Source organism: Tamandua tetradactyla, chromosome 3 (assembly GCF_023851605.1).
Source record: "Tamandua tetradactyla isolate mTamTet1 chromosome 3, mTamTet1.pri, whole genome shotgun sequence".
NCBI classification, from domain to species: Eukaryota; Metazoa; Chordata; class Mammalia; order Pilosa; family Myrmecophagidae; genus Tamandua; species Tamandua tetradactyla.
In genome coordinates this window covers 210675033-210695216 of record NC_135329.1, presented here as the reverse complement: position 1 = coordinate 210695216, position 20184 = coordinate 210675033, and the positions used below count along the sequence as shown (strand labels likewise).

General features: G+C 43.2%; 1 protein-coding gene and 2 pseudogenes across 2 annotated transcripts in view; all 3 read right to left on the bottom strand.

The window, feature by feature from the left end:
- LOC143678279 (UDP-glucuronosyltransferase 1A3-like) overlaps positions 1–20184 on the bottom strand; it is an 87290-nt pseudogene that overhangs the window by 30298 nt on the left and 36808 nt on the right. The gene's annotated exons all lie outside the window — the stretch shown is intronic.
- Positions 1–20184, bottom strand: part of LOC143678276 (UDP-glucuronosyltransferase 1A1-like) — a 161595-nt gene that overhangs the window by 114920 nt on the left and 26491 nt on the right. The gene's annotated exons all lie outside the window — the stretch shown is intronic.
- Positions 18855–20039, bottom strand: LOC143678273 (UDP-glucuronosyltransferase 1A4 pseudogene; annotated as a pseudogene).

Below are 20184 nucleotides of genomic sequence, written 5' to 3'. Positions count from 1 at the left end.
GCCGGGGATCAGAAGCCGAACGAGACGGCTGAGGACAAGTGGTGGCCCGTACGGGGACCCTTCTCTTGACACCTCTTCTGCGAGGAGAGCCGTACGTGCATCCCGAGCTCGCAGCGGACTTCTCGCGCCTGATCACCGCGAGGAGGTGAGTGCTTCTTATTACGTGAGAGTTAAGGCCCGCGGGCTTTCAGGTAGCCCCGGGGACTCGGAAGAGCTCTCCGAGTGATTAAAGTACAGTGCCGACTGCAAGCATGGGGCAGTCAGGAAGTTCACCTTTGTTAGCTCCCTTAAAGACCCTTTTGAAGCAGCGGGGTATCTCGGTTAAGGAGAGTTCCCTCCTGCGGTTCCTTGACGATATTGCTGCTTTTGCCCCTTGGTTCGCCCATTCCGGTAGCCTCAGTTTGCCTTCTTGGATAAGACTTGGTAACGACATAGATCGGGCGCGCCGGACGGGCCTATGCATGGACCCGATCCTAGTCCCTATCTGGGAGACCGTCCGTGCTTGTCTTGAGGCAGAAGCTGCTACGGGCCTCAGTCTGTTCCCTGCCCTGCTAGAGGCACGGCACGCGCTTCAGGAAACTCGGTCGGCTTCGTCTGCAGACGGCTCCTGTAAGAGTGAGCCGCCACCTCGCAAGCCGCCAGAGTCAGGCGTTAGTTCAGACGACTCTGACTCAGAGTCAGATGGTGATGAGACCGAGGGTGCAGACGCGCCTCCGCTGATCGATTGGGGGAGGCCCCCTGTCTCACCCACGCAGCCTTCCGCCCCGCCAGCGCCTGCTGCAGGGGCGCGGCGGCTTCCGGTGAATGGTTTTAGTGGTTCCACCAAAGGCCCTCACCGAGGGCTCCCTCTAGTGGCCGCATCGGGTAATTACACTGGTCCTCCTTTGCGAGACCCGGAACCCCCAGCAGGCTGGTCGGGGGAGGGGCAGTTACACCTGTGCCCCCCGCCTGCGTACGCAAGCCCTCAAGACCTTACGTCATCAAGCGGTAGAGGGAGACATTTCTGGAGATGGAACCCCTTTTCAACTTTTAGACCTTTTGGTATGCTGGGTGGTTACAAGCCACTTGGGCTGGAACCAGTCTCAGAGATGTACCCGGTTATTGTCAATCCCCAAGGTAACAATCAGTATGAACCATATGATTACAAAATTTTAAAGGAGTTGAGGCAGGCCGTCCATCAGTATGGCCCCAATGCTCCTTTTACCTTGAATATGGTTGAAAACCTTTCCGCCCTGAATCATACACCTGCAGATATATTTCAGCTGGCCCGTGCTTGTTTGCCACAGGGCCGATACATAGATTGGAAAGCATGGTTTGAGGAGCTGGTTGAGGAACAAGCTGCGAGAAACGCAGCGGGGAGACATGGCGGATGGAATGCAGATATGCTATTGGGGAAAGGTGCCCATGCCCAAAATCAAACAGGGTTCCCTCAAGAAGTCTATGCCCAGATTTTCCGCTGTTTCGTAGGGGCCTGGAAAAAACTGGCAGGCGAGGGAGAGGCTCAAGCTTCACTCAGCAGCATACAGCAGGGCCCCACTGAACCATTCGTGAATTTTGTAGCCAAGATGCAAACTGCAGCTGAGAGAATTTTCTCAGATCCAGGAGTGGCAGAGACCGTAGTTAAACAAATGATATTTGAGCAGTGCAACAAGGAATGTAAAGTCATCCTAGTACAAAACAGGGGAAAAAGCCTGACGGATTGGGTTCGGCTCTGTAGAGATGCTGGTAGCCCGTTAACCAATGCAGGTCTAGCTGCCATGCTAGCCAGCTCCTTACAAGTAGCTACAAAGAAACCCAAAGACTTAGGAACAAGACCAAAGGGATGCTATCATTGTGGCCAGTCGGGACACATTAAAAGAAACTGTCCCAATAAAGGCCAACCGCCTGCTACCCAACAATTTGATAGACCGTGTGCGGTAACCAGGCTATGTGGCCGTTGCCACAAGGGACCCCATCGCGCAGAAGACTGTAGGTCAGCCTTCAATGCGCAGGGTGTGCGCCTTTCTGGCCGTCCTGAACAGGTTCCAAAAAACGGGCAGAGGGGGTCCGCCCTCTCGGTGGACCCCCCTGCTTGCCATTCGACGACACAACACCCGTCCAAATTCGCGCATCCCCTGGATCAGCAGGACTGGACCTCTGTGCCACCTCCAGGCTTGTACTGACCCCCTCCATGGGAGTCCAATTGGTGGGGACCTCCTTTAAAGGGCCCTTACCAACAGGTACTGTGGGGCTCATATTAGGGAGAGCATCCACAGCCCTGAAAGGACTAACAGTTATACCAGGTATTGTAGACTCAGATTTCACAGGTTATGTCCAGATTATGGTACAATCTCAGCAAGGTACTCTGGTCATTGCAGAGGGTGATAAGCTGGCACAGCTCCTGCTCTTGCCCAGCTTACATACATCCTTTCCGAGCAGACCCAGACAGAGAGGAGATAAGGGATTTGGGTCTACTGGAGAAGTTTTTGAAGGCCTCCATATGTCCCTGGAGTCTCGACCCATGCTGACTATTAAGGTACAAGGCAGACCCTTCATGGGCCTGCTAGATACCGGGGCCGATCGGTCGATCATAAGACAACAGGAATGGCCCTCCGCCTGGCCGACGTGCAAGGCGGAGGACACCATTAGAGGAATAGGCCAGATCTCAGCACCCATGCTGAGTGCAACTGCCCTTCATTGGGCAGATGAAGAAGGACATCAAGGTAGCTTTCAGCCTTATGTGTTAGCCCTGCCCGTGTCCTTATGGGGAAGAGATGTCCTAACCCAAATGGACATTACCTTGACCAGTGGCTGCTCTTCAACTTCTAAGCGCCTGTTGAAAGGAATGGGGTATATCCCTGGCAAAGGCTTAGGAGCCTCATTGCAGGGGCGCGCAATGCCTATACAGGCGGTCTCCAATTCTGACAGACGAGGCCTGGGTTTTTCCCAGGGGCCACTGAGGGGAGATTCCCACCCACACCTATAAAACTAAGATGGAAAGCCAAGACCCCGGTCTGGGTGCCTCAGTGGCCCTTGTCACAGAAAAAACTCTCAGCATTACACACTCTAGTGTCAGCACAACTAAAAAAGGGCCACCTCATTCCCTCCACATCACCTTGGAACACCCCTATATTTGTCATAAAGAAAAAATCAGGCAAATGGAGATTGTTACATGATTTAAGAGCCATTAATAATTGCATGGAGTCCTTAGGACCTGTTCAGATGGGGTTGCCCCTTCTTTCAGCTCTGCCAGAACATTGGCCTATTTTCATCTTAGACCTTAAAGACTGCTTCTTTTCCATTCCACTTCACCCTGAGGATACCCCAAAGTTTGCTTTTACTGTGCCCTCTCTTAATCAAGAGGAGCCCAGTCACCGTTTCGAGTGGACAGTCCTGCCCCAGGGCATGACTAATAGCCCTACCATGTGCCAGCTGTATGTTGCTACAAAGCTGGCCGACACTCGACAACAGTTCCCCCAGGTAAAAATCCTTCATTATATGGATGACATTCTGCTGACTCATAAAGATACAGATCTCCTTGAGACAGTTCTGACACATTTAGTCCTTACACTTAGACAAGCTCACCTAGAAGTAGCCCCTGAAAAGATCCAGATGACAGAGATCGCCACTTTCCTGGGAACAAAACTTACGCCTACTCATGTCTCCCCTCAAAAGGTGTCTCTTAGGCTAGATAACATACACACCCTCAATGACTTGCAAAAACTCATGGGGGATATAAATTGGATTCGCCCGTATCTAAAATTACCCAATGCCGAATTAGTGCCCTTATTTGACTTACTAAAAGGAGACTCGAACATAACTTCGCCCCGGCACCTCACCCCCGAGGCGAGGCAAGCACTATACCGAGTAGAACAGGCACTCAGCAGCGCCGCTTTAAAGAGAATAAACCCCGGCGAGTCTTTTGAAGCCTGTTTGCTGCCAACAGAGTTACAGCCCACGGCAGTACTGTGGCAGCAGGGACCATTACTCTGGGTCCACCCTGGAGTTTCTCCAAAAAAGGTCTTAGAGCATTATCCTACAGCTGTTGCAGACCTGGCTTTAGAATCCATCAGAAGGGCCATACAACATTTTGGCCAACAACCTAAAAACCTCAGGGTGCCTTACTCTTCCCAGCAACTTGAGGTTCTTACTGGATGTATAGATCAATGGGCCATTCTCCGGTGCACCTTTTCGGGATGTATTGACAATCAATACCCTAAAGATCCCCTCTTACAATTTGTTACCCGACATCCAGTGATTTTTCCTAAAGTGACTTCACCTAAGCCACTAGTGAGCGCCCTCACTGTATACACGGATGGCTCCAGCTCCGGTTCAGGGGCGTATTATGTGGAAGGGGACACTCCCAAAACAGTATTCTTTCAACCACAGAAACCTCAGTGGGTCGAATTGCAAGTCATTATTACAGTCCTGAAAGAATTCCCTGGCCCCCTGAATATTGTCTCTGATTCCATTTATGTTGTAAATGCTGTACAAATTTTAGAAACTGTGGGCATTATAAAATGTTCCTCCACGGTAAGTACATTCTTCCTCAAACTTCAAGAAACAATACATGTCAGACAACATCCCTTTTACATAACTCATATTAGGGCCCACACAGGCCTACCTGGCCCCATGACACAAGGAAATCACATAGTAGATGTAGCCACTCGACAGCCACACATCTTCCCTGCGCTGACACCATATCAGCAAGCCCGAGAATTCCATGACAGATTTCACATCAATGCAGGTACCCTAGCTAAGCGGTTTAGTATACCGCGTGCAGCTGCTAGAGATATAGTCCGAGCTTGCAGGGATTGTGCAGAACAGAGAGCAGTCCCTTCGGTTGGAGTTAACCCTAAGGGTCTCATCCCAGGAGATATTTGGCAGATGGATGTCACTCATCATTCAGAGTATGGCAAGGTTAAATACCTACATGTGTCAGTAGACACATGTTCTCAGGTATTATTTGCCTCTGCTGAGACAGGAGAAAAAGTCCACCAAGTCATTGCACACTGCCTTGCCGCTTGGGCAGCTTGGGGTAAGCCAAAAACTTTAAAGACAGATAACGGACCTGCTTACACCAGCAAAACCTTTCAGAAATTTTGTGAAAATATGGAAGTACAATTAAAACATGGCATCCCCTACAACCCTCAGGGACAAGGAGTCATTGAAAGAGCTCACAGGTCTCTCAAAGACTTGCTCAAAAAACAGAAAGGGGGAATAGGTCACGGCTTGTCGCCAAAGGCGCGACTATCTGCAGCCTTATTTACCTATAATTTTTTAAATGAAAATTCACAAGGAATGACACCTGCCCTACAACACACCACTCCAGGTCCTCCACATAGAGGTCTGGTCCGATGGAAGGATGTCCTGTCGGGACAATGGCAAGGCCCCGACCCAGTGCTCAGCTGGGCCAGAGGCTCTGTTTGTGTTTTTCCCCAGGAACCAGGACGTCAACCTGTGTGGGTTCCGGAAAGACTGGTGAGAACCGTGACGTCGCCCGAGGACGCCAAGGAACTGTTGCCCAGAAAATTGATAAGCCTCCAACCAGAGCCACCAGATCCGGTCTCCAACTCTGCTGATGATGGCGACGAACGACAAGATGACAACAGGAGCGCTAGTCACCCTTCTATCGTATAGAAAGGGGACCAGCTTTAAAACCTCCCTACCTTTACTAACCTCTCCCAACAGGTGGATTCAGACCTTCGAGTGCTTGGGGATATCAAGTTGACCCCCGTTGACTTCGACCTTTCCAAACTGGGCGAGACTGTACAAAGTCTGTGGAACCGAGTCACCTCATGGTTCTCTTGGCCCAATTTGACTACTTGGATCCTCGTGGCAGTGGGACTATTAGTGGGCTTAGTCACTGTTAAATGTTTGTTAGAACGCTTGTTCCAGACACAGCAGCAATTACGTGTCACTACCATGTTGGCTATGTCACTCGCCCCTGATGCTCCTGGCAACGACCGTCCCGCTACCCAGTCCTTCCCCTCACCGTATGACCCGTCCCGGCCACTCAGGGCGGGGCGCTCGAAAACAGGATCTGCTGCAAAGCCCATGGCCGTGTCCCGGGTGTAAAAGGCGGCACCAGAAGTCATAATTTTTGTCTAAAGGATGATCTCTACGGCGGAGTCACGGTCCTGGCCAGACTAGACTCCGGCCATTGCACAGAGACACCTAATGACGCTCTCGGCTCTGGTTGCCGCTCTCCTACCCCCCTCATAACCCAGTTGCGAGGCGAAGCACTGCAGGGAGAGTCACGTGGTTTCCAGTTCACGGGCTCTCCGGTCTCTATATGAGGAGGCATTCTGGTTGGTGCCTAGCAAGCCTAGTCCAGACTCCCCAAAGCACCAAAACATGTAGTGGGCCGCTCAAGCCCACGGGAGCTCACTCATCAATGGAGACACTGGGTCAAAATAAATAAAAAAGGGGGAGATGTGGAGAGCCGCCTCCCGGGTCAGACCTAGTGGACACGCTGCAGCCTGCTCTAGAGTTCCCCCCGCCCATCGAGTGAGCCAAGATGGTGCCCACATCCTGCTTCCGCGTATGACGCACACACCCGCCAACCGCATCTACCAATCACCCCTGTATACGTGGTGTTAGCCTATTGGATTTTGATTATGCATATAAGGCGTTACCCGGACGGGGTAAGCGGAGACGACCCGCAGGGAGCCGTACCTGACGGCCGCATAGAGGTTGTTCCCCCGCGGGGTATCTTGTCCCGCGTGGAACCTGTAACAGAGAATGCAAGCTTAACTCCAGTAAAGGTCTGTGCTCACAACCGTTGCGTGCCTCGAACCCGTGTTTGTCACTTAAGTTGGTTTGCCTGCGTCTGTCTCTTTCTCCCCTCCTGTTCCCTTCGCCGGCCGGGGATCAGAAGCCGAACGAGACGGCTGCGGACAATACAGTCCGGCAATTTTGCTTTGTAGTACTTGGAATCTTATATACCCCAGGAAAGCATGTTTCAAAATCTAATCCAATGCATGTGAACCCATTGTAAGTAGGACCTTCTGATAGGACCATTTCAGTTAAATTGTGACCTACCTGGATCAGGATGGGAACTTAATCTTATTCTTGGGTCCTTTATACATGGAATGTATACAGGTAGAGACAGAAAGACGAGGGAGCAAGAAGATGAAGTCGATAGAACCTGGAAGGAAGGGAGAGTCCAACAGATACATTCATGTGCCTTGCCATGTAGCAGAGGAACCAAGACTTGTGGCAGCTGGCCTTTGGGATGAAAACATCTCTTTGTGATATCTTCATTTGGGCAGTTTCCCAGACTCTAACCATAAGCAAATAAATTCCCATCATTTAATCCAAAGCCCATTTCATGGCATTCCTTTGAGCAGCCTAAGTAACTAAAACACATTCTTACATATATGCCCAAGAGAACTGGAAACACATGTTCACACAAAAGCTTTATGCTAATGTTCATAGCAGCATGATGCATAAGCGCCAAAAGTAGGAAAACACAAAACGTCCATCAGATAATGAGCAGTTTCATAAAATGTGGTATATCTATACAGAATTGAATAGTATTCACCAATAAAATGTAAGGCTACAACATGTAAAAACCTTTAAAACATGATGCTTAATCAAGGGAGCCAGGCATTCGTAAATAGGACCTTTGGAGATAGCAGGTGAGTCTTGATCCATATGACTAGAGGGGAAGGGAGGATGCCTTATAGAGGGGAAGGTAGGATGCCGTCAGGCAGCAGTAGGTCCAGGAAGGAGAGACCACCACGTGACAGAGGAGTGCCATCACCACTACATGCTGATCGCGGGAGGAAACCTGGTTGGCTGTCGTGTTGATTTTGGACTTCTAGCTTAGAGACAAATGCTTGTTGCTGAAGCCAACCTATTGTGCAGTATTTATCATAGAAGCTCTGTCAAATTAAGACAATCATTAAAGGATAAATCAGTCTTTTTCCACCTCTGGTCCTACTCTTCTGTATCAAAACAAGAGATCTTCCCTGCTATGGAAAATCATTCATCTGACTCTCTATGAACTATCTAATTCCACTTTCTCATTCCAATTTCTCAGTAAATGCACATTCATCTCATTTTCTCTCCTCCCACTGTCTTCTGAATCCTTTCAATAGAACTTCCTTCACCACTAGTCTAGTGAGATTACCCTCTGAGGAGTTGTCAGTGGCCTCGTTACTGAACACAATAGCCTATTCTCCACTTTTATCTCATTCAGCAAACTTTGGCAATTTGGTATCTTCTAAAATGCTCTCCTCCTGTTAATCTGCAACTGGTAGTAAAACCAAACAGAAACCCAGCCTCACAATCTCCTTATTTTTTTTTTTTTTTTTTTTTTTATTAACGGAAAGAAAAAAAAGAGATTAACACAACATTTAGAAATCATACCATTCTACATATGCACTCAGTAATTCTTAACATCATCACATAGATGCATGATCATTGTTTCTTAGTACATTTGCATCAGTTTAGAGGAACTAGCAACACAACAGAAAAAGATATAAAATGTCAATATAAAGAAAAGAAATAAAAGTAGTAGTAATAGTAAAAAACAACAACAACAAACAAACCAACAAGCAAACAAAAACAAAAAAAAACCCTATAGCTCAGATGCAGCTTCATTCAGTATTTTAACATGATTACTTTACAATTAGGTATTATTGTGCTGTCCATTTTTGAGTTTTTGTATCTAGTCCTGTTGCACAATCTGTATTCCTTCAGCTTCAATTACCCATTGTCTTACCCTGTTTCTAACTCCTGCTGAACTCTGTTACCAATGACATATTTCAAGTTTATTCTCGAATGTCCGTTCACAACAGTGGGACCATACAGTATTTGTCCTTTAGTTTTTGGCTGGATTCACTCAGCATAATATTCTCTAGGTCCATCCATGTTATTACATGGTTCACAAGTTTATCTTGTCTTAAAGCTGCATAATATTCCATCGTATGTATATACCACAGTTTGTTTAGCCACTCTTCTGTTGATGGAGATTTTGGCTGTTTCCATCTCTTTGCAATTGTAAATAACGCTGCTATAAACATTGGTGTGCAAATGTCCGTTTGTGTCTTTGCCCTTAAGTCCTTTGAGTAGATACCTAGCAATGGTATTGCTGGGTCGTATGGCAATTCTATATTCAGCTTTTTGAGGAACCGCCAAACTGCCTTCCACAGTGGTTGCACCCTTTGACATTCCCACCAACAGTGAATAAGTGTGCCTCTTTCTCCGCATCCTCTCCAGCACTTGTCATTTTCTGTTTTGTTGATAATGCCATTCTGGTGGGTGTGAGATGATATCTCATTGTGGTTTTGATTTGCATTTCTCTAATGGCCAGGGACATTGAGCATTTCTTCATGTGCCTCTTGGCCATCCGTATTTCTTCTTCTGGTAGGTGTCTGTTTAAGTCTTTTTCCCATTTTGTAATTGGGTTGGCTGTCTTTTTGTTGTTGAGTTGAATAATCTCTTTATAAATTCTGGATACTAGACCCTTATCTGATATGTCATTTCCAAATATTGTCTCCCATTGTGTAGGCTGTCTTTCTACTTTCTTGATGAAGTTCTCTGATGCACAAAAGTGTTTAATTTTGAGAAGCTCCCATTTATTTATTTCCTTCTTCAGTGTTCTTGCTTTAGGTTTAAGGTCCATAAAACCACCTCCAGTTGTAAGATCCATAAGATATCTCCCAACATTTTCCTCTAACTGTTTTATGGTCTTAGACCTAATGTTTAGATCTTTGATCCATTTTGAGTTAACTTTTGTATAGGGTGTGAGAGATGGGTCTTCTTTCATTCTTTTGCATATGGATATCCAGTTCTCTAGGCACCATTTATTGAAGAGACTGTTCTGTCCCAGGTGAGTTGGCTTGACTGCCTTATCAAAGATCAAATGTCCATAGATGAGAGGGTCTATATCTGAGCACTCTATTCGATTCCATTGGTCGATATATCTATCTTTATGCCAATACCATGCTGTTTTGACCACTGTGGCTTCATAATATGCCTTAAAGTCAGGCAGCGAGAGACCTCCAGCTTCGTTTTTTTTCCTCAAGATGTTTTTAGCAATTCGGGGTACCCTGCCCTTCCAGATAAATTTGCTTATTGGTTTTTCTATTTCTGAAAAATATGTTGTTGGGATTTTGATTGGTATTGCATTGAATCTGTAAATCAATTTAGGTAGGATTGACATCTTAACTATATTTAGTCTTCCAATCCATGAACACGGTACGCCCTTCCATCTATTTAGGTCTTCTGTGATTTCTTTTAACAGTTTTTTGTAGTTTTCTTTATATAGGTTTTTTGTCTCTTTGGTTAAATTTATTCCTAGGTATTTTATTCTTTTAGTTGCGATTGTAAATGGGATTCGTTTCTTGATTTCTACCTCAGCTTGTTCATTACTAGTGTATAGAAAAGCTACAGATTTTTGAATGTTGATCTTGTAGCCTGCTACTTTGCTGTACTCATTTATTAGCTCTAGTAATTTTGTTGTGGATTTTTCTGGGTTTTCTACATATAGTATCATATCGTCTGCAAACAGTGATAGTTTTACTTCTTCCTTTCCAATTTTGATGCCTTGTATTTCTTTTTCTTGCCTAATTGCTCTGGCTAGAACTTCCAACACAATGTTGAATAACAGTGGTGATAGTGGACATCCTTGTCTTGTTCCTGATCTTAGGGGGAAAGTTTTCAATTTTTCCCCATTGAGGATGATATTAGCTGTGGGTTTTTCATATATTCCCTCTATCATTTTAAGGAAGTTCCCTTGTATTCCTATCTTTTGAAGTGTTTTCAGCAGGAAAGGATGTTGAATCTTGTCAAATGCCTTCTCTGCATCAATTGAGATGATCATGTGATTTTTCTGCTTTGATTTGTTGATATGGTGTATTACATTAATTGATTTTCTTATGTTGAACCATCCTTGCATACCTGGGATGAATCCTACTTGGTCATGATGTATAATTCTTTTAATGTGTTGCTGGATACGATTTGCTAGAATTTTATTGAGGATTTTTGCATCTGTATTCATTAGAGAGATTGGTCTGTAGTTTTCTTTTTTTGTAATATCTTTGCCTGGTTTTGGTATGAGGGTGATGTTGGCTTCATAGAATGAATTAGGTAGTTTTCCCTCCACTTCGATTATGTTGAAGAGTTTGAGGAGAGTAGGTACTAATTCTTTCTGGAATGTTTGATAGAATTCACATGTGAAGCCGTCTGGTCCTGGACTTTTCTTTTTAGGGAGGTTTTGAATAACTAATTCAATCTCTTTACTTGTGATTGGTTTGTTGAGGTCGTCTATTTCTTCTTGAGTCAAAGTTGGTTGTTCATGTCTTTCCAGGAACCTGTCCATTTCTTCTAAATTGTTGTATTTATTAGCGTAAAGTTGTTCATAGTATCCTGTTATTACCTCCTTTATTTCTGTGAGGTCAGTAGTTATGTCTCCTCTTTCATTTCTAATCTTATTTATTTGCATCCTCTCTCTTCTTCTTTTTGTCAATCTTGCTAAGGGCCCATCAATCTTGTTGATTTTCTCATAGAACCAACTTCTGGTCTTATTGATTTTCTCTATTGTTTTCATGTTTTCAATTTCATTTATTTCTGCTCTAATCTTTGTTATTTCTTTCCTTTTGCTTGCTTTGGGATTAGTTTGCTGTTCTTTCTCCAGTTCTTCCAAGTGGACAGTTAATTCCTGCATTTTTGCCTTTTCTTCTTTTCTGATAAAGGCATTTAGGGCAATAAATTTCCCTCTTAGCACTGCCTTTGCTGCGTCCCATAAGTTTTGATATGTTGTGTCTTCATTTTCATTTGCCTCTAGGTATTTACTAATTTCTCTTGCAATTTCTTCTTTGACCCACTTGTTGTTTAAGAGTGTGTTGTTGAGCCTCCATGTATTTATGAATTTTCTGGCACTCCGCCTATTATTGATTTCCAACTTCATTCCTTTAGGATCCGAGAAAGTGTTGTGTATGATTTCAATCTTTTTAAATTTGTTAAGACTTGCTTTGTGACCCAGCATATGGTCTATCTTTGAGAATGATCCATGAGCACTTGAAAAAAAGGTGTATCCTGCTGTTGTGGGATGTAATGTCCTATAAATGTCTGTTAAGTCAAGTTCATTTATAGTAATATTCAGGTTCTCTATTTCTTTATTGATCCTCTGTGTGGATGTTCTGTCCATTGATGAGAGTGGTGAATTGAAGTCTCCAACTATTATGGTATATGTGTCTATTTCCCTCTTCAGTGTTTGTAGTGTATTCCTCACGTATTTTGGGGCATTCTGGTTCGGTGCGTAAATATTTATGATTGTTATGTCTTCTTGTTTAATTGTTCCTTTTATTAGTATATAGTGTCCTTCTTTGTCTCTTTTAACTGTTTTACATTTGAAGTCTAATTTGTTGGATATTAGTATAGCCACTCCTGCTCTTTTCTGGTTGTTGTTTGCATGAAATATCTTTTCCCAACCTTTCACTTTCAACCTATATTTATCTTTGGGTCTAAGATGTGTTTCCTGTAGACAGCATATAGAAGGATCCTGTTTTTTAATCCATTCTGCCAGTCTATGTCTTTTAATTGGGGAATTCAGTCCATTGACATTTAGAGTTATTACTGTTTGGATAATATTTTCCTCTACCATTTTGCCTTTTGTATTATATATATCATATCTGTCTTTCCTTCTTTCTACACTTTTCTCCATGTCTCTCTCTTCTGTCTTTTTGTATCTGACTCTAGTGCTTCCTTTAGTATTTCTTGCAAAGCTGGTCTCTTGGTCACAAATTCTCTTAGTGACTTTTTGTCTGAGAATGTTTTAAATTCTCCCTCATTTTTGAAGGACAATTTTGCTGGATATAGGAGTCTTGGCTGGCAGTTTTTCTCTTTTAGTAACTTAAATATATCATCCCACTGTCTTCTAGCTTCCATGGTTTCTGCTGAGAAATCTACACATAGTCTTATTGGGTTTCCCTTGTATGTGACGGATTGTTTTTCTCTCGCTGCCTTCAAGATCCTCTCTTTCTCTTTGATCTCTGACATTCTAACTAGTAAGTGTCTTGGGGAACGCCTATTTGTGTCTAATCTCTTTGGGGTGCGCTGCACTTCTTGGATCTGTAATTTTAGGTCTTTCATAAGAGTTGGGAAATTTTCAGTGATAATTTCTTCCATTAGTTTTTCTCCTCCTTTTCCCTTCTCTTCTCCTTCTGGGATACCCACTACACGTATATTTGTACGGTTCACATTGTCCTTGAGTTCCCTGATACCTTGTTCAAATTTTTCCATTCTTTTCCGGATAGTTTCTGTTTCTTTTTGGAGTTCAGATGTTTCATCCTCCAAATCACTAATTCTATCTTCTGTTTCTTTAAATCTGTCATTGTAGGTATCCATTGTTTTTTCCATCTTTTCTACTTTATCTTTCACTTCCATAAGTTCTGTGATTTGTTTTTTCAGTTTTTCTATTTCTTCTTTATGTTCAGCCCATGTCTTCTTCATGTCCTCCCTCAATTTATCGATTTCGTTTTTGAAGAGGTTTTCCATTTCTGTTCGTATATTCAGCATTAGTTGTTTCAGCTCCTGTATCTCATTTGAACTATTGGTTTCTTCGTTTGACTGGGCCATATGTTCAATTTTCTGAGCGTGATCCGTTATCTTCTGCTGGCGTCTGGGCATTTAGTCAGATTTCCCCGGGTGTTCGACCCCACAGGTTGAAAGATTTTTCTGCGCAGTCTCTGGGTTCTGTTCTTCCTATCCTGCCCAGTAGGTGGCACACGTGGCACACGCCTGTCTGTGGGTTCCACCAGCGAAAGTTGCTGTGGGTCCCTCAACTCTGGAAAACTCTCGCCGTAGGGGAGGTTCGGCAACCGAAGCGTCTTGGAAGAATGCCAGCCGGCCCGGGATTCCAAACGCGGGGAGGGTCGCCGGCTGTCACACCACAGGAGAGCGTCCGGCCAAATTAGCTAGTCGGCCCGGGGCACCAAGCGTGGCGGGAGGGCGCCAGCTGTCGCAGCCCGGGAGAGTGCACTGCTCCCAGCCGACGGGGGAGTCACGTGTTTGGAAGGGATCCCCCGGTCACTGTTCTCCGCAGTCTGGGGATTTCCGACCCAACTATCTCAGTTGTTCCGGGGGGCCTCGTGTGGTGGGGGCACCAGCCGCCGCGGCCTAAGGGGACCGCCTGTCCAATTCTACCAGCTGGCCTGGGAAGGTGGAAGGGAGGGACTCCGGTCGCTTGCTGTCCCACCCAGGAAAGCCCGTGCCCCTTGGTGATCTCACCGGAGCTGTTTCTCCCAGATAGTCAGCCGTTCCAGGATGGGGTACGCTGTCCCTTTGATTTCCCTCGTGGCTCTGGGAGCTGCTCTGTATTATCTCCACTCCCCCAGTAGTTGTTCTGGAGGAGGAAAGGTGAGGGCGGCAAGGCTGTCGAGGCTGGTGGCGGAGGAGCACGGTGAAGGCGGGGGAAGAGGGCACCGTGTAGGTTGGAGAGCAGCCGGAGCAGGAGGGGGAGGAGGGGGGTAGGGAGGTCGGGCGGCTCGGCTGCTGCGGGGCGCGTGCGCCGCGCGGTGGTCCGGCGGAGAGAGAGAGGGGGTAGGGAGGTCGGGCGGCTCGGCTGCTGCGGGGCGCGTGCGCCGCGCGGCGGTCCGGCGGAGAGAGAGAGGGGGTAGGGCCTTATTTGTTTTTAATGTTTTTCTTTTTCCACTCAGGGGATGAGAAAGTTTATGTAAAGCAAGGAGAGTCCTTATTTAGGGTATCTATACTTGACAAAATTCAGAGGAATTCTCTTCCTTGGGAATTTATGAAAACAAAATTATTTGTTGAACATGATTATAGTCATATATGGGCAGAGGGGAAGGGAGTAACTAACTTGAAACAAGCCAAAACTGAATTTTTAAAAAGTGTAGGCTAAAAGCAATAAAGAGCACAATTGGGAATGCAGAAAATAAAATCAGTGACTTGGACATGCTCACCCAGAATGAAGGCAGGGAGGGTGGGGATAGAGAAGATAAGAAAACTGAGGAGTAAAATGAAAGTGATGAAACCTGGAGAATAGAAATCTAGGAATGACAGGTCTTCCCAAACTATAAATCAGAACAAAAAGTTCAGCGATTTAACAGAGGACAATGTTCAAGTTTCAGTAAACCTGAATTTAACTTTGGGCTTCCTGTGCATGGTAGGCAAAATAATAGCTCCATGTCTTAAACCCCAGAAGCTGTGAATATGTTATTTACATGAGAAAAGGGATTTTGCAGATATACTTAAATGAAGGGTCTTGAAATAGAATATCTTGGATTATCCGGGTGGGGCCAATGTAATCACAAGGGTCCTTATAAATGAAAGCGGGAGGCAGAAGAGTTTAGGATTTCAGGAGGCTGCACTGCTGGCTTTCAGGAAGGAGGAAGGAGGCCAGGAGTCAATGAAAGTGGGCAGCCTCTAGGAGCTGGAGAGGGCACTGAAACAGGTTATCCCTAGGGCCTTCAGAAGAAACAGGGTCCTGCACCTTGATTTTATTCCAGTGAGACAGACCTCAGTCTTCTAGACAATAAATGCATAAGATAATAAGCTTGGGTTGTTTTGAGCCACTAAGTTTGTGGTAATCTGTTCCAGCAGCACTGGGAAACTAATCCACTAAATTTTGGGGCAATGTCATGCAAAAAGATCAGTCTCTCGGATATAAGAATAAAACAAGGAGCAAAAAGTATGCTACTTCTGAAGAACCGAAATAAGACTAGTTATGGATTTCTTCTGCACACTAGAGAATACCAGCTGATAAGAAAGAAGTTAATAAATCTGTACCCAAACAAATTGGCACTCAGAGTGGAGTAAGAGACAGTTTTAGGTATATAAAGACTTCCTAAATTATCAATTTATTATATTCCAGGAAAAATACTGGAAGATATAATGGAGTTAATTTGAAGATGAATTAAAAGTAAAATAAAAAAGCAAACCGAGCACCTTGGTAGAAGAAATGCTTGGCATTTTGCTTTCATACGAGAGTAGAGAAATGTGTGCTTGACTGGAAGCCCCAGGAAAGAAGCGACAGGAAAGATATAACACCTCTCTATTTGCAGATAGGTAGACTTCCAAAATTAACAAGGAAAAAGAAATCAATAAGAAGAATAAGCTTACACTAAATGGAAAGAATAAAATTAAGCATACACATTGCATGACCAAACCAAATCTTATGTTAAAAGAGACTATGAGATTAGAGTTTATTTAAAAATGTGTTTATACTACTACTACTAGTAATAATAAAATGTGGTCTTCACAGGTAAACATGTAAAAGTATGAGTTTCAAGGAATACAAAAAGAGCAAGTTAAGCAACACTGACATCATATAAGGTAGATGGTTAGGGATATTATTTAATGACAAAAGCAAATTCTATGGGGAAAATACAAGAATCATAAACCTATGTGCACCAAACAATCTAGCACATATATCAAAAATTATTAAAACCCCAAAACATGATCAAAATTCAGTTAGAAGGGGATATTGTTTTTACTTTTTCTTTTCTTTTTTAGGTGCATAGTCCAGGAATTCAACCTGGGTCTCCCACATGGAAGGCGAACATTCTACCACTGAATGACCCATGCATCCTTAGAAGGGGATATTTTAAGATATCTTTTTTTAAAAATTGGGAAGATTCAGTAGATTTTTTTCAAACAGAAAAATTGACTTATGCAATCAATGGAGTCAGTATTACAGCTATATATAGACCCTTACCAAAAATATACATTTTTAGATGTATCCATGATATTTATAAATATTGATCATATGGTGTCCAATATACTAGTCAATAATAACTGCTCAATATGGCTGTTGAGCACTTGAGTTGTCCTTAGTTCACATGATGCATGCTATATGTGTAAAATATAATAAGATTTTGAAGACTCAGTATAAAAAAAAAAGAGAATGTAAAATATCTCATTAATGATTTTATACTGAATACATGCTGAAAGGATAATATTTTATATATTTGGATAAATAAAATATATTATTAATACTGATTTTATATGTTTACTTGTACTTTTTAAAAAACATGCCTACTAGAAATTTTAAATTATAAATGTGGCTTCCATTATATTTCCGTGAACAACACTGTACTACAGAGAAGCCCTCCTCAGAAATTGTCAAAAGCAGTGACTTCACAAAAAAAATTCTCTAATTATAACCCAAAATAATTAGTAAACAAAAAAAGGAAAGTTAAAAGTCTTAGATATACTTAAATTAAAAGACAGCACCTACATAGCCATAAAAATAAAATTGAAAATCAAAAATTGAAATTAAAATTCTCCAATGAAAGGGAGAGAAATGTATACCAAAACTGAACAAACAGAAAAAGTTGTATTTATAGCCTTCAACAACATAATACTTTAATGCAAGGATCAGTTAAATAGTTTAAAAAATAAGCTGAAATTAGCAAAATAGAATAAAAAAAGAAATGGAGGGAGTAAACAAATTGCCAAGCTGTTTCTTTGAGAAGACCAATAAAATAATTCAATCTATCATAAGCCTTTAAACTGCAAGAATGATAAGGAGCAAACATATAAAGGACTTAGACTTTGACCTTTCATCTTAGATAAAAGAACAAAAGCTACCAAAGGAGACAATCTAAGGGTAAACTAAACTCAATAAGTAAGGGTGACAGTAACTCAAAATTAAAAAAGAAGAATTAATGAGACAAAAATCATAATAATTGAGCCTATCATGTATAATACATGATGAAGATCACAAGTAAATGATCTTTTATGCACCAAATAAATGGGCTTCAATATGTCTAAAGGAAAAGCAGAAATACCAGCAGACATTCTCCTTAATACACTTGCATTTCCAAGGCTTAATCCACAGCTGCAACTCTACAAGAGCTACAAATGTCAAAATAAACAAGAAATAACAGCTGGGATTGAGTTGTGGAGATTGCCAAGGGTCAAGGTAGATACTGGACCACAAAGATCATGGACCTTGTAGGTCAAGTGGCAGACAGCCAGTCTCCAGATGACACACCTTGTCCAGCTGGGCAATATTTTGATTATAGCAATAATAATGGTGATAGATATCATCTATTGGGTGATTTATTATTGGGACTGATTATGATCATGCTCAACCAGCTGGAAGAAGGACACTGAAGTTTGAACCGAAGCAGGTAACTTCAGAGGACATATTTACATAGACACACTAAAATAGTAACAAATCATTTTAAATATTCCCTACTTTTCAGCAGTTTCACAGATCCACTAGATGAATATTTATTGATAATTTTAAAGGTACAACAACAAAGGGGAAGAATCAAGTATGAATAGTTACCTTGTGATTTGATAAAAAAAAGTAATGAAGATTAGAATCCTTTATAATAAAACAATCATTAATAAAAAGAAATACATAGTAAGAAAACAAGTATAAAAGATCTAATATCAGAGGAGTTATATAAATTAGATGAATAGGACATGAATGTGCTGATTTCCCTATAAAAGTGACAGTTCACTTAGTGGATTAAGAAACGAATTCCAATAATAATAATAATAAAAAAAGAAATGAAATCCAGCCCCCCGTCCCCCAAATTCAAACAAATGCATCCAAATGTAGAGGGTTAATGTAAGATGCCTCTCAAATTATTGGTACAACAGTACTTACTATCACGGAGACTTGGGGTGGTGTGGGATCAATTCTGTGGTGTGGTCAACTTCCAGACAAACCCTTCGCCTACTACACTCCCACCTATTCATCCCCGACCCCACCTTCATGGGTTCTTAGGCTCATGGTTTGATCACGATGACCCTTACTACCATCCTTTCAGGAGTTCAGGTTCCCAAGTAGAAGACCCATTTGACATGCAACTGTCATGATGCCTACCCAAATCTGGAACATCCCCCACTCTACTCTAGGGACAAACTCCAGGTCAGGGACATCCTGCCAGAAAAGCTCAGAAAAGTTAGCCTTCATTATTTTTCATCTAATGAAAAGCCCTAATCCTACCTCTCTGGCATTGTCTCACTTCCACTTAACTTATTCAATGTTTTTGAAACTTCAACTGGTCTGACTGGTTAGGTCCCCTTGTAATCACATCTCCATCCCTTCCAAGACAGGACCTTGAAAACCAGCACAATCTGCTGGTTCCTAAAATCCATACCTACGTCAGTTCCCCAGACAGATCAGCTTTTCTTCTTCTACATAGCAGAAGACATTTGCACAACCACAAAAATGGTGCCTCTATGAATGAATGGACTTTGTTGAGACACACAGTAGCTTGTCATCATATTATGGACCCCTACCCCCTACCTTTCCTTCCTCTCAGTGACCATGCCAATTTACTCACACTACTGGAGACACTTTAGCAATGTATCTCCCCAAAGGTTGTTAAAGGGAAAATGAGAGATAGACATATTTAAAAAGATTGGTAGATATGAAAGCACTTGAAAGCAAGTTTTTTTTTTTTTAAATGGGTTCCACCGGGAACCCTGAATGGGTAAAGGCATCTACAGAGACCTGAGACAGTGGCTTTCTGTGGGCAAAGTTCATGCCCCCCGTGAAAACCATGTTGGGCATGACAGGCCTGGGATAGTCCATCACAAAGTTTCTTCTGAAATGCCACATGGATCTGTATCTGAAAATATCCACCAGGGAAATCTGCATCTGCAGAAGCTCAGAGGCAAGGCTTGCATGAGGGAGAAAGAAATATGGAAAATGTATTTCAGGGTCAGAGGGTAGAGCATGTTCTTGACCCGCTGCAGGAACGTCATGTGGTCTGAATTCATTGTTAATAACCCAGGAATATATGAGGAAGGGTTTGGGTACCCTCAGAATCCAAGTCACATGGAAGGAAACACAAAAAATACATAGCAGGAACAGAGAGGTACTCAGCCAGCAAGGACCTGCAGGGGTAAAAGGAGTTGCTTAGAACCACATCAAATGAGCTGGCATTCAGGGACCTGATCAGCTCCTTGTCATGATTTTTGATAGAGTGCATATGCCTTTTTCAACATCGCTATTCTTTTAGAAAACATCTTCAGAAAATCAATTTGTTCAAAAATCATATGACTGGGCGGGCCGCGGTGGCTCAGCGGGCAAAGTGCTTGCCTGCCATGCCGGAGGACCTCGGTTCGATTCCCGGCCCCAGCCCATGTAAAAAAAAAAAACAAACAAACGAACAAAATACAATAAAACAAGAAAATGTTTAAAGATGTTTCCCTTTCTTCCTCCCTTCCTTCTCTCTGTCTTTCCTTCCCTTCCTCCCTCTCTCTTTA